At 43.2% G+C, this 14,235-nt stretch overlaps 2 protein-coding genes across 3 annotated transcripts in view; one reads left to right on the top strand and one right to left on the bottom strand.

Moving 5' to 3' along the window:
• LOC111949070 (NACHT, LRR and PYD domains-containing protein 12-like) overlaps positions 1–14,235 on the top strand; it is a 350,272-nt gene that overhangs the window by 35,015 nt on the left and 301,022 nt on the right. The window lies entirely within an intron of this gene.
• LOC144987763 (uncharacterized) overlaps positions 1–14,235 on the bottom strand; it is a 296,127-nt gene that overhangs the window by 58,802 nt on the left and 223,090 nt on the right. The gene's annotated exons all lie outside the window — the stretch shown is intronic.

Raw genomic sequence — 14,235 nt, 5'->3', positions numbered from 1 at the left:
CCAGTTTTCAGAAAACCATTCAAAGGATTCTACATCAAATCTATTTGAAGAAAATAGTTTGAAAAGATCTTTAAATATTGAATCTAGAACAGACAATTCCTTTGAATGTCACTAGTACAACAAAAAGACACAGTGTTCTTTGGTCAGTGCATCATTCAGTCACTGAAAACCAGAAATGACTGCAGATTCATTTACCACTAGAAATGAAAAACTGTCACTTCAAAAATGACTCTTTATTTGTGGAACTTTGGATTCAGAGAAGTTTTCTCAATACTAAGAAATGCTGAAACCTAAAAAGTTCAACTCAGGCCAAAGACAATTAAAGGACATTTAGAATAGAGTTCAACACTTCATGAACACAATGAAAAGAGGCAAACAACTGATGGATATGAACCAAAAAGAAGTGTCATTGAAAGTTCACTGACTGATTATTAGACGTTTCCATTCAACTAAAGACACAACTGTGTTGAATCCAGCATGTGCACAATATCTTGATGGGATCAATGGTCGGGTTTAAATCCAACCGTGTACATGGGATCAGAAAACCTTTTCCGATTAGAACAAACGATCACATGGTCACACTTTCGCAGTAGTGTTGAAAATACCGGAAGAGGAAACTTAGTTGTCATATACATTTATGCAGCAGCTCGGTAATCTACGAGATTATCTTCCAAACGTGCTTTTATTAATGTTATGAATATTATGAAGCGTCTGTGCGCTTCTCATTTTATCTTTAATCTGTGTGGTCAGTGCTTTTCTGTGGAAGAAGCCAGAGTTCTTCCAGCTCCCAGCAGAGGTTAACTCGGGCTAAAAATATTAGCCTTGTTTAAAAATCAAATCCATGATGAAATTTGCATCCTGGCTGCACATAAATGTGTGGGAATAACATCAGCCTTTATTTTGTCGGGACACGACTGGAAACACAAATCCACGTGATTGTTTGAACAGTTTCTAAGGACTGAGCGACAATTCTGCTTTGAAAAGCTCACACTGCCCCAAAGCCGCTGTGTGAGCTGGAAGTCTGAGCTCGGAGACACGGTTCTCCTGAGTCCTGCAGCCGCTAACCCAGAGCGGCGGGACGTATCGCAGTCTGAATTCTCCCACATGTTAACAACAAAACGCACACGTAACAAAGCATCCTAACCTCCCCTCAAACACACATTAATTATCCGGCTGCTCTGCTAAGATACACAATTGGCTCCGTCCACCAGCAACTGAACCCGGACCGCCAAGGGTCCAGACGTTACAGGGCACAAAGCACTCCTTCCTCGTGAGGGGTTTAAGACAGGGGAGAGGTGAAGAGCCAGCGGGGTGAGAACGGGGCAGCTGGTCGGTCCCGTATGAGCTCCAAAGCTTTCTCTCAGTGAAACACCGTCTATCTGTGACGTAACCAGAGCAGTAGTGACACCATGAACCGTTTACATGAACAACGATCGGATCAACAATCGGCGTAACCACCTATCTCCATCGGAAAGAAATTTAGATCCCAACGAGTCTGATCAGGGCAGACTATTCTGAACGGCGTGTTTACATGACGTGTTGTTCTTCAGATCAGGCGTTCTTTCAGATTACTGTTGTCCGTGTAAACGCGGCTACTGACAGTAAATATGCAGTGCTCTCATGGGGGGGGGGGGGGGGGGGGGTTCTGGGAGGAGAAAAAGGAACTTTGGGAGCAGCAGAACCAGCTTTAACTAGGGATGGGTACCGATCCCCGGTATTGAAGGAGCCCCGGGGCCACATTCTTCAAGACCGCAGTATCGTTAAGATCTGACCTCAACGGTTCTGCTATCGGTTCTGGAGAATTTTTTTGTGTCCCGCAAAATATAAACGTTATCTGCCATATTTAACTCACCAAGTCAGTCAATTAATTAATGATGATATCAATTTCACTATTCTCATTGAAGAGGAGAGATCTGTCTGGCTATTTCTGTGCCGGAGCGCCACGTCTATCGTCTCAACCTGTTGCTATGGTGACCGTATTTTTCGCTCTCTGTGTGAAACACACTGAGGAGAACGGGGGGGGGGGGGGGTCTCAGCTGCAGAGGACGTGAACCGGTGAACAGAGGAAAAGCAGGTAGAGAGGCGGGGGAGGGGCTTTGGCTTCATACTGTCAGAGATGGAAACACTGGTGTCAGATTCAGATGCAGCTTTCACTGTTGAAGCAGAGACTCTCTGGGATGATTTTATGAACTCAAACATTTAATAATTTATTTTATATTTCCATCATGACAGCAAAATGTCAAAACATTGCTGTTTATTTTTATTAAAATAACTTATTTCATGTGTTTTACTTTTCAAGTTGGAAAAATGCATAAAGTAAAATGTTTTGTTAAAAAACATTGTTGCATAATGAGGAAATAAAGCACTTTGTGTTAAACCTGCACAATATACCACAAATGTATTATCGCAAAATCCAGCTCTGCAATCCGCAGATCGCAAAAGACGCCGAAAATCTCAATAAATCGTAAACCTTAAATGTTTTAAAACAATCTTATGGCAGCTTAAAGCTTTTAACGAATCAAATAAATCCCTTTATGCATTTGACCAATCAGACCAACCAGACATTAATATTCATCCCTTTATTAATCTCAATAATGGTTACATATCAGATGATCCTCACATCTCTACATTTCATACAAAAATGTCTCATTGTCATTATGTTGCACCATGATTATCAATGATGTCATGATAAAGAAAAATCAAGGTATATTTAACATATATTTAAATCACATTTTGAACTAAAGACCAAATCTGCAGTGTTTTTACTCAAATTCTAACTGCTACATGAATGATTGAACACATTTTAATCATCTTTTCCATGACTCTGACATGTTTCACTGACAGCATCTGGGATATTTTTTTTGTTAGTTTTAGTCCAAGTCTGTTTGTGACATCACTTTTCTGCCGCTTTGTCTCAGTCTCCGATGCAGAAACAATGTCTTTCAGCAGCGTCTGCTCAGAGGGAAAGTCTCTGTAGATCCAGAGAAAATGTTGCTGATGGTTCCACTGTGGGAGTCATCACGTGCTCAAAGCCATCACCTTAGCACAGAACGCTGGGATGAATGATGCATTATGGGATGTCTGGCTCAGCTTTAGTGATGTTTGAACGTTCACGCGGCTGAAGAATGTCCGTCATTGATCCTTCCTCATCAAAAACCTTCATTTCTGATGCTTTGAGAAACATTTATTAAAATGTAAAGAACATTTGATTGATCAGCATAAAGAGTTTTATTTATTTATTCAGAGTAACTGACTGAACCGGAGGAGAATCTCTCTGTAGCTGCGTTTACATGGGCAAAAGTAATCGGAAAGAACGCCTGATCGGAAGAAAATGCGTCATGTAAACGCGCCGTTCGGAAAACTCTGCCCCGGTCAGACTCGATCGGATCTAAATTTCTTTCCGATGAAAATAGGTGGGTTATACCAATTGTTGATCCGATCCGAGAGAAAGCCTTGGAGCGCATACTGGACCGACCAGCTGCTCTGCAGACGCCCCGTGCAAAGCGCCGCTCCGTTCTCGACCCGCTGGCTCTCCCCTCTCTTTCACCCCTCACGAGGGGGATGCGGGGGAGGAGCGCTTCGTGCCCACGGACGTCTGGACCTGGCACCCGAGCTTTGCGTTCGGGCTCGGGTGCCAGTGGACCGAGTGAACCTCTCTTAGCAGAGCAGCTGGATTTATTAATATGTGTTTGAGGGGAGGGTGCTTTGTTACGTGTGTGTTTTGTTGTTTTTTTTATGTGTGAGAATTCGGACTGCGAGCCGACCCGCCGCCCTGGGTTAGCGGCTGCCGTCTTCAGGAGAACCGTGTCCGAGCAGAGCTCGGACTGCCAGCTCACAGCGGCTTTGGGCGGTGTGTGAACTTTTCAAAGCAGAAATGTCGCTCCGTCCTTAGAAACCGTTCAAACAATCACGTGGATTTGTGTTTCTAGTTGTGTCCCGACAAAATAAAGGCTGAGTCCACATGCTGGTCACTGTGCTGGCCAGCATGTCAATTTGCTCTGATCTGTCTGAAGCTCTCCTCTGCATTCTACATCCTTTAGACAGGTGACCGCTCTGTCCACATTTAAAACAATGGTTACATTGTTCCCCAATGTTTTTGTCCTGACAGTCTCTGCAGCCTCGTTTCCGTACCACATGGCGTGGTCTGGAAGGTCAGTGTGAATTCTGGATGGCTCCTTTAATTTCAGCAATTTCCCCCTTTAACTGGCTGATGATCTGTAGAAGCTCAGTTTCTTTTTGACTTGATGTTGAATGTGTTTTTACAGCTTTACTCTTTGTCGGTGTGGGAGATGGCTGGCTTTGTCCGCCGACTGCACCAATTGTTGTTTCATGGACCGGTGGTGTCTCAACCTTTACTTCTCTCACTCTTGGTTCCCTGTTCTTCTTGAATTTTTGTTGTCTCTCCCATTCAAAACTTGCTGCCTCATTTATCTTTGTTATTAGGACATCATCGGTGATGGATGGATCATCTAGATAGTTTTTAATCTGATATTTCACATTGTCACTGATTAAGCCTGTAGCAACAGCTCGCAAGAATTTCTTCTGTATCAGATCAGCACTGTACTGTTCATCCGTGCCTGGTTCCTTTGATGATGCTAGAAGTCTCTCCTTTAGTTCTATTGCACGGAACAGAAAGTTCTGTGGAGACTCGTTGTTTTCTTGGGTGACATTTATCAGCCGTTGATACAGATCAGTGGAACTATCTTCCTTGTAATGCCCTCGCAGGATGGTACGAAGCTGTGGGAGTGTGAGGTTCGTTTTAATTTCTAGCATGTCACGGAGGCTTAAACCAGGACTGATGGCTCTGATGACAGCTTCAATAATTTCAGCCTCACTGTGATTTCTCTTAAGTCCCATTTTAATTTGATGGATCAAGTTTGAATAAGAAAGTTTGTCTTTTTGGCCTCGTTCTCCTATTTGGCCATTAATCCTGAACTCTCGGCGAATTGTCAGTTCAGGTGTCTTGAATGACTGCTTTGTGCTTGGGAGGACGTTTTGTTCGTCAGCCTTGAGATCTCTTCCTCTAATTTCGTGCTTGCAGTCTGAAAACTCAGCTGTAAAGCTGCATACTGCTCTTTCAGACTGGTTAAGGCAGCTGCATCTTGACTGGTTTCATCACTAACTTTCATTTGGCTGTCTCTTTCTTTCACTTCATTTGCATGTTTCATTAAGCGGTCCAAATATGCATGTGCTACCTCCTCCTCTTCATTTTCTATTGCAATATCAACTGCTTCACTAATGGCTCTGATCAGTGTATGCTTTTTTGTTTCTTTCTCAGTTGAGATTTTGGCTTTAAAACACACCTCTTGCAGTTGTTCCAACTTTAGCTGCAGCAGAACTTCACTAAGCTGGTCCTGTAGTTCCTCCAACTCCATCTTTGTGTGTTGTCCTCCAATCTCCTCTCTTCAACAGCACTGCTGATCCCACTTCTGACACCAGTTTTTGTTGCACACTTGAAAGGATGACCCGGAAAAATGTGGATTTTTTTAGAGGTAGCCTTTAGTGAGCAGCTGGAACACAAACAGCACACAGTCAACTTCTGTCTCGTGTCTCGTTAAACAGGTTAAGTAGACGCTGCTCTTCTGGCCTAGTTCTTTTACATTTATTTACAAAATCAAATATCAGTAATACCCATCTCATCCCCGTGTATTTATGGTGTTAACCACATTCTGCAGAACTTCAACTCCACCAATGCTAACTCGTTCATGTTCGCCTGTTAGCTTAGCTACTAAGTGCTAGCAATCTCGGTCATAACGTTGCAAAGCCTCACGAACGAATAGCGACACAAACAAAATTAGGGTTGGGCCGATGGACGATATCATCGTCCATCGTGATGGGTGACTGACATCCCGATGGAGAGACCACCATCGTGATGCCACGCCCCCGCCACGTTGCGCGTCGACACCATAAGCCGCGGTTACATGTACAAAATATCTTGATGGGATCAATGGTCGGATTAGAATCCAACCGTGTAGATGGGCCCAGAAAAATGTTTTCAGAATGTAAAAACGTTCACTAAGGTCACAATTTCGGTCGGAATAAATCATTCGCACATGCGCAGTATTCGCACATGCGCAGTTTGAAAACCGGAAGAGGATACAACTTCCCCCGAGCGGCTTTTTTTCCAAACTTTATTGAATATAACAATTCAATACAAAACGATAACAGCGCCGAGCGGCTATATATATTGACATGTCAGCTCGGTAAAATACGAGATGATCTTCTAAACGTGCTTTTAATAATGTTACGGTTATTATGAAACACCTGTTCGCTCATCATTTGAATTTTAATCCGTGTGGTCAGTGCTTTTTCTGAACGTAGCCAGGATTAGCAGTATGCTAACACGGGCTAACAACATTAGCTTTGGGTGGCGCTGCATGCTGTGAATAACATCAGCCTTTATTTAGTCGGGACACGACTGGAAACACAAATCCACGTGATTGTTTGAATGTTTTCTAAGGACTGAGCGACATTTCTGCTTTGATGCTTAAACCGCTGTGTGTGTGCTGACGATCTGAGCTGTGCTCAGACACACTTTTAGACCCGGTTCTGAGTTTGATAGCTCGTCCCCCTAGAGCTGCGGTACGGATCGCAGTCTTAAATCTCCCACACATACCGCTCATGTACCCCCCCCCCCCCCCCCCCATCAAACACAGAGCTGTAAATCCGCACTCCGCCGGTCCACTCCGCCAGTTAAGTGCGTGAGCGGACTACTTCTTTTCTATCTTGCTTGTTACTTTTTCTGTTAAAGTCACTTCCCTCAGTTTATACTGGATCATCGCGGATTAACCATTAGTTGGGAAATAAAATGAAAAAAGCAAAATAACGAATAGCAGTTATATAAGAACGAAAAATGCAAAAATACCCCCCCCCCCGACGATGTCATCGTCCATCCCGATGGTTGACAGCAAACATCGTCAACGGCCAATTTAGGGGACATCGCCCAACCCTAAACAAAATATATAACGGCCAACTTCCTATTTTCTCTTAGATCTGGTGGTTCATTTACTGTCTCTGTTTTATCATATTTCTGCCTACCTGGAACACAAACAGCACACAGTCAACTTCTGTCTCGTGTCTCATTAAACAGGCTCAGTAGACGCTGCTCTTCTGACCTGCTCCCTAAAGGTAATCTCCCCCTTGTGGTGAGACAGAAGAATCGCTGTACCAGTAATCTGAGTGCTGTTCAATAAACATGAGCATCACTGATTTTACAAATAAAAGATAACTTACTGGAAAATATGGGGAAAAATATGGGGAGTATGTGACAAATTTGGAAACATTTATTCCTTACCCTTACAATTCCCACACATTTACGTGCAGCCAAGATGCAGATTGCAGCGTTTCCCGCACGTTCCTGGATTTTGTGTCCATCAAAAGGCTAATGTTGTTAGCGCGTGTGTTAGCCTCTCCTGGGAGCTCCATTCTTCCACAAAAAAAGCACCAACCACACGGATTAAAAATAAAATGATGAGCGAAGAGGCGCTTTATAATATTCATAACATTAATAAAGACACGCTTGGAAGATCGTCTCGTACGTTACCGAGCTGCTGCATAAATATATGTGGTAGCTGTTTTTTTACAAAGGGACTCATTTCCGCTAACGGTATTTTCAACACAACTGCGCATGCCCAAATGATTTATTCCGACCGAAAGTGTGAGCCATGGGAACGTTTGTTCTAATCGGAAAAAGGTTTTCTGTGCCCATGTGCACGGTTGAATTTTAACCCGACCATTGATCCCATCAAGATATTCTGCCCATGTAACCGCGGCTTGTGTCTCTGTGTCTGAAACCAAGAGTCCATGTTTCCTCCTTCAGTTCAGAACCACAGATGATGCAGTGATTTATGCGTCCAGCTCAGCGCCTCAGTCCAGAGTTCTTTATTATCTTCTTCAGCGTTTCAGGATGTTTTCCAGCCGTTTCTGAGTCAGCTGTTGTCATTTCTCCATGCAGACACAAACTTCTATCAAAGATTCAGGAACAGCTGGAAGCAGCTGTTGGAAGCTGACAGGCCGGAATGTTTTTTATCTCCAACCTCCTTCCTTAGAAATGAACACAGAATCTCAATCAGTTTATGTGAAACCAGGAAGATGACTGTATAACTGTAAACTCAGATGATGTATACACTGTAGAATGACCAATATATGAAGATATTGTCATTTTGAAATCTATATAAATACAAGTTTGATTCAAACAGAACAGCAACACAATGAAAGTAAACTTTAAATGGAGCTCACTGGTGACTGCAGGCCACTTATGTGGCCCTTGGGGGCCACCTGGTGCCCACATACACCGTGTTGGTGACCCCTGGTTTAGACTACCAGCAGAACCATCAGCAGGGCCACTTTCAGACATTTTGGCCCCCGGGGATCTTCATGATTTTCAAGGCCCCTCTACAGTTTAGAGATGTCAGGAAATGCTTTCAGAGGAGAACTAAATACTTTTTCAGCTGTTTATCTGCAATGTTATCATTTGAAAATGTATTTTACAATTTAGGATTCAAGACCAAGAAATACAATTTAATCAGACATTTTTGAAATGAAAGCTGTAAATCTATTGGAGTGTAAACATTTAGTCATGAATAATTCCTGATGATCAACGACATTTCAATTCCTCGTATGTTTGAACTTCATTTCAAGTCATTTCTCATCTATTGCAGAACTTCTTCTTTTCTTCCTGCAGCTGCTTGTTCTCTGCTCACATCAAGCAGCTTCTGACTCTTCATTCAGAGCTGAAGTCATGGATCAGGGATCAATGTCCAACATTTGCTGCTGACTCTTCCTCATCACTTCCTTCTTCTCTCTGCTTTGATCTGTTGGAGCTGAAAGTCTCTGCTTGAAGGGCTGCAGCAGAGAAGGACTGGAAGATCATCTCCTGAAAACTGGGAGGAAGACTTTCCAGCATCAAGCAGCTGAAATTCTCCCATGATTCAGTGCTGTTTGGAGAAGAGCTGAGCAGAAAGAGGAAGTGGACTTTTTCTGCTGTTGCTGCAGAAACATCAGTTGGTTTGGATGCAGCCACAGGCTGATGTTTGACTTTCACACATCTGGACTTCTTTCCTGAAGCAGCTGCATGTTGTCCTGAATGTTCCTGAATGTTCTTCTTCTCTGCTTCTGCTGGACTGTTCTGATCTGCTGCTGTTGCTTCACATCTTTGGACTTTTTCTAAACTTTCTGATCTTCTTCAGCTCTGAACTCTTTAGAAGAAGTGAAGGATGAAAAACATGAACTTTGTCTTTAAACTCAACTCTTTGTTCTGGATTCAGGTTGGAGTTCTGCAGTTTGTCAAAGACCAGCTGTGCTGCTCTGGTCTCAGCACTGAAGTCCAACCCGTCCCACCTGACAGAACTGGACCTGAGAGACAACAGCCTTCAGTCTTCAGATGTTCAGCAGCTCCAGGATCTGGTGGAGAGTCCAAACTCCAAACTGCAGACTCTGAGGTCAGTAGAGGGTTGGAGTCAGTCCAGCTGCTTCCAGATGTTTGGTCCTAAAGTTAGTCTGAGAGCAAAGATGCAGAGTTTCCTGTGAAGCTGCAGCTTCTCAGTGAAGCTCTGAGGAGAATGATGACAGGCTTCAGGACAACAGTCAGCCAATCAGAGCAGCAGAAGCTCCAACAGGTGAAGATGACAGGAAGCTGCTGCTCTGAACAGGACTGAAGCTCCTGCTGCTCTTTCTGCTGCTGTGCTGCATCACTGACTGACAGACCAGGATCAGGAGACACTCCTTCATCTCTGTCTCTACACTTTCTCTCTGCAGGTGGGAGGATTGATTTTCCTCCAGTAGGAGCAGAGAGGAGCAGCAGCAGCAGCTGGTCTGCAGAGATGTTGTGACTGGACGCTGTTCCTGGGAGGTGGAGAGCAGAGTGATGGAGGAATCAGAGGAAGTGGAGATGAGTGTCAGAGCTGCAGCAGGAACTGATCTGAGATCAGCTCCACTGTCTCTCTCAGCATCAAGTGGACAGTTATTGTGCTGCAGCTCCCCCGGTGGACTGATGGAGAACTGCACTTCCTCTTCTCATTCTAACTTGGAGTGTTGATCTGAAACTGTGAAGAAACTGGATTTTCTAGAAAGGACAATATTGTATTAGTTTGTAACCCCGGCAGTTTCTTACACACAGAAATAATGAATAACGACTCAGAGACAAAACTTATCTTTCGTAGATTTACTCCGCACAAAGACCACAGATTTGTACGCAGGGTTACAGACAGATGAACAAAGTGCATTCAAAGTCTGAACAAAGGGGTTCAGCAAAAGGCCTGGCATATATACCTTGCATTTGCATATTCAGAACCTCATTCAATGGATCATGGTGTGAAAAACACACCCACAGACTGTTGCAGGCTAGATGCTCGAAGGTCAGAGCACCTAAAGTGTCAGATCTCACAGACATTTGCCAGAACGCATACACCAGAACACACAAAGATGAAAAGGGAGGATGTTGAAGGAATGTTTGCGAGACAATAGTCTTGGCTGTGCTCTGTCTGGAGTGTAATATAATTTTGAGATGATAATACATAGTAAATCGAGGTTAAGCCATTAATGTAATAAAAGGTAAAAGTTAGTTTAATAAAATGTAAAAGGGAGTTTCTAACTATTCTGTTTCTAATCACTCCTAACAGAAACATGGGTTGGATTCAGATGTTCAGCAGCTCCAGGATCTGGAGAAAAACAGACCTGCAGACAAACAGATTCTTTTCTAGATCATCACTTTCTTCTTTGATCTCCATTTGATGGACAGATGAGAGTTTGGGATGGACCGATCAAGGATTGAGGGAGTCATAGATCAGATAAAACATTTCTGGATGACATAGATCTATGTGTGGGTCAGGGGAAAACACAGTCAGGCGTTGGATCCTGGTTCTGTCTCTTGAATATAGTGTCAAATTAGCACCTAAAGTATTGCGCATCAAAACAGTAAAACCGTGCATCAAAACCCCAAATCTGTGAATCAAAATGCATAAATTGAGAACCAAAACCCACAATTTGCAACCTAAAGCTATAACCCAAAGCACAATCCTATTTCTCAGCTGGCGATTTGTTTTCTCGCCTTTCTGAAATCCTGTTTTTGAGCTGCAGTTTTATTTTGAAACTGTCTTTTTGAGTTGCGCTTTTATTTTTTGAGTTGCGTGTTTATTTTTTGCGGTTTTGATTCTAAAACCTGTCGACACGTAAAAACAGCGACATGTTAGTCTAGGGGAGGGGAGGCGGGACATCCCTGATATCCAGAAGCTCATTGGCTGCCGAATAACACCGAGTCTTACGTCAACAGACCAGTTTAGAATGTGCCGTTAAGTTTTTCATATCTTTTACTATATTAAACGATCAAACTTGTAATTTAACTAGAGGACGCCAACACAGTCAGGTGAGGAGCTCCACCAGTAGCTTCTAGTGAAAAAAGATGTTAGAAAGTTAGACGTTGCATGAAAAACTATCAGCATTGTTCTCCTGTGATAGCATGCTAGCTAGCTCAATGCTAGCGGGGTTTCCAGCTCTTTTCAAGACTTTTATGGATTAAACAAAGTCGATTTTTTTACCACAGTGTCAGGATCGGTCATGTAAACCTGGGAATAATTCCCCTTGAATTGTCACTGAATTGACTGATTGAAGCTTTGAATTAAAGGTGTCAACACATTTCTGCATTGGATTCATTCTGTTTCAGTGTCTAAGGTTGGTTTTGTGGCAGAAACCAAGTTTTTGTTGAACAGTAGCGTTTGAAAAAGCAGAAAGTGGTTTTGAAGATGGTCAGGAGAACTTCTTTGAAGAGGAGGACTTCTCCAAACAACCACAACCTTAGAGGAAGTTTTCTGAGCATTCATAGAATGCTTTTACAATGACTCATCATTTTCCACTAGAAGCTAATGAGTTTTTCCAAATGCATGCTGGATATTCTTAGTTCTAGCTTGGAAAGCACTTTGTGGGATTTCCCTGGAAAACCTGCTTTATCAATCATTTTGGTCTCTTTTTCTTCTTCTAAGTTCCAGCTTGGTGAGTGTGCAGGTCGCCATGGCAACCAGTGTCCAGGTCAAAGGGAGGACCACGGCCATCCAGTCTCCAGATTTTTGGATTGATTTGGATTTGATAAACATTTGTTTCCCACATTTTAATAGTAGAATTCAACACGGGACATATAGTGGATTGTAAGAATAGGAACAAAAACAGCAACAACAAAATAATCCTCCTCCCCTTAAAACATGCATTTGACTCTGAACAAGTCTAAAACAAATCCAAGCAAAGACCAGCGCTGGGGCTCCTGCTAGTTTCTTCTAGAAGAGCCTGCCTCTTCAAAACATAGAATGTTCAACAACTAGAGCTAAAAATGTCTGTTGGTAGATTTCTGGATGTTGGCCGTATCCCAGCGAGCAAGGCCAAGTCAGCCCCATATGGTTTCAAAGTGGACAGAAAATGTTTTTAGGAGTTTCTAGAATGTTCAACAACTAGATCTAAATGAAACTAGTGCATGAAATGACAAAGAACTTCCTGTTTGAAAGGAATCTCATGATGGCTTCCACCTGTCTCTTTGCTTTTCCTTTCTTTTTTGGGTTTCTCCTCTTTGGGAGGTTCCACAAAACTGCACTTTAACCCAGAAGGAAACAACAACCGCTCCACAATCCCTGAATCCCCTACAGCCTTTATCTAAACATTTACATTGACCATTATCACACATTTGATTGCATTTTCTCAGAGAAACAAGCACAACTTCCCGTTTGTTTGTGTGTGAAATGATTCCAAAAAGCCATGTGTCATCCTGGAGGGACTGGTTTCTCATCAATGCAGACCACCAAGTTTCTCTGCTTTCTGACTATTTGGTGGCTGGTAGGCCTTTTGGGATTTTTGTCAGGGAAAGAAGTGAACCTGGGCTCCAAATATTGGAAGACACTGATCTAAAAGTACTAGGACATCTGGAGAAAGCTCTAGTTCTGCTCCAACTCAGTCCAAAGCACTGAAGATAGATGGAGTTGGATTTGGGAGAGGACTGAGCTCATTCAGATGAAGAAAGAACAAGTCAACAAATGAAGAAGATTTCAGGAAGTTTCCCATTCAACAAGTTCAAGTTTCCAGAGAGCTAGTTTAGCATCCGTGTTCTGGACCAAACCACTGTCCCTCTGAAGGTCCAGACACAGAGAGGCCCAGAGTGACCCCCATTTCTCCTTTTTGCTCTCTCCAGTGGCTGACTCCGCCCCTTAGGACGTCCCCCTGTGTGGATCAGTGGTCAGTGGGTTGGAACCTGCTGCAAATGCAGGCTCTGGTTCTAACTGCTGGATCAGAAGTGGAATGTGAGCTGTAGTGGTGTGTCTGCAGCTGGATGTGGAACACATGAGGGAGGGGTCAAAGGTCAATCTTTCTTCCAAACAAATGTTGTCAGTCTATTCTCCAACAATGCTCCAACATCTTCAAAGGTTTTTGGTCCCAAATCCAGAGTGTAGCTGGTAGGACGTGATCATTTCAGCCTCAGATTTGGGATCTGTCATCTCTCTGCCACCGTGACACCGAGTGATGAGTTCATGCTCCAAAGCGGCCCGATCGCTGGCTTTAGGGACTATTCCAAAAGCTTTCAATGATGGCGGGGAATGAACATTAGGAACAGATGACGGCTTGAAATGTCTGCTGTTGGTTTCTGATCCAGACAGAAATTCAATCAAATGTCTGTGAATCCATGATTTCCTCAGAATCTTTGACTCTAGATTCAGATCCATCTGGTTCAAAGGATGAAACTGCAGCTAAAAGTCTTTCAAAAGTCCAAATCCTCAAAGATGAAACAGAAAGTTCCTAGAAAGTCAAATGAAAAACAATCAGATTGTCTTAGATAAACCCGTTTGGAAGTTAAAGCATAGAAACAAAGAAAGTTCCAAAAGTTAAAAGCCTTAACTAAAGAAAAGTCCAAAGAAAAACAGAAATCCCACATTTGGATCAGTAAAGACATGAATTCTCCAGAAACATCCAGAAACAGCTCTGAGCAGCAGCCATGAAGGGACTGAGAACAGACGGACATCAAAGCAGAATCCAAGCAGCACCTTCATCCTGATGAAGCTCCGCCCTCTGACCTTCAGCAGTCATCTCCAGGCTCCGCCCCCAGTCTGTGACGGCTGGATGATGCTGTCCTCCACCTGCAGCTGGACCTGGATGTTCTCTCAGACCATGTGGCCTCATGGATCAGAAGGTTGAGGGTTCAAGTCCCTTCATGGTTGAAGTCAGACAGAAAGTGAAGAAGAGGGAACATTCAGAGCAGTTTCTGTG

This window comes from Oryzias latipes, chromosome 2, assembly GCF_053564925.1.
Source record: "Oryzias latipes strain Hd-rR chromosome 2, Olatipes_Hd-rR_3.1".
Lineage (NCBI taxonomy): Eukaryota > Metazoa > Chordata > Actinopteri > Beloniformes > Adrianichthyidae > Oryzias > Oryzias latipes.
Note: the sequence above shows the minus strand (reverse complement) of the source record. Positions and strands in the feature narration are given on the sequence as shown.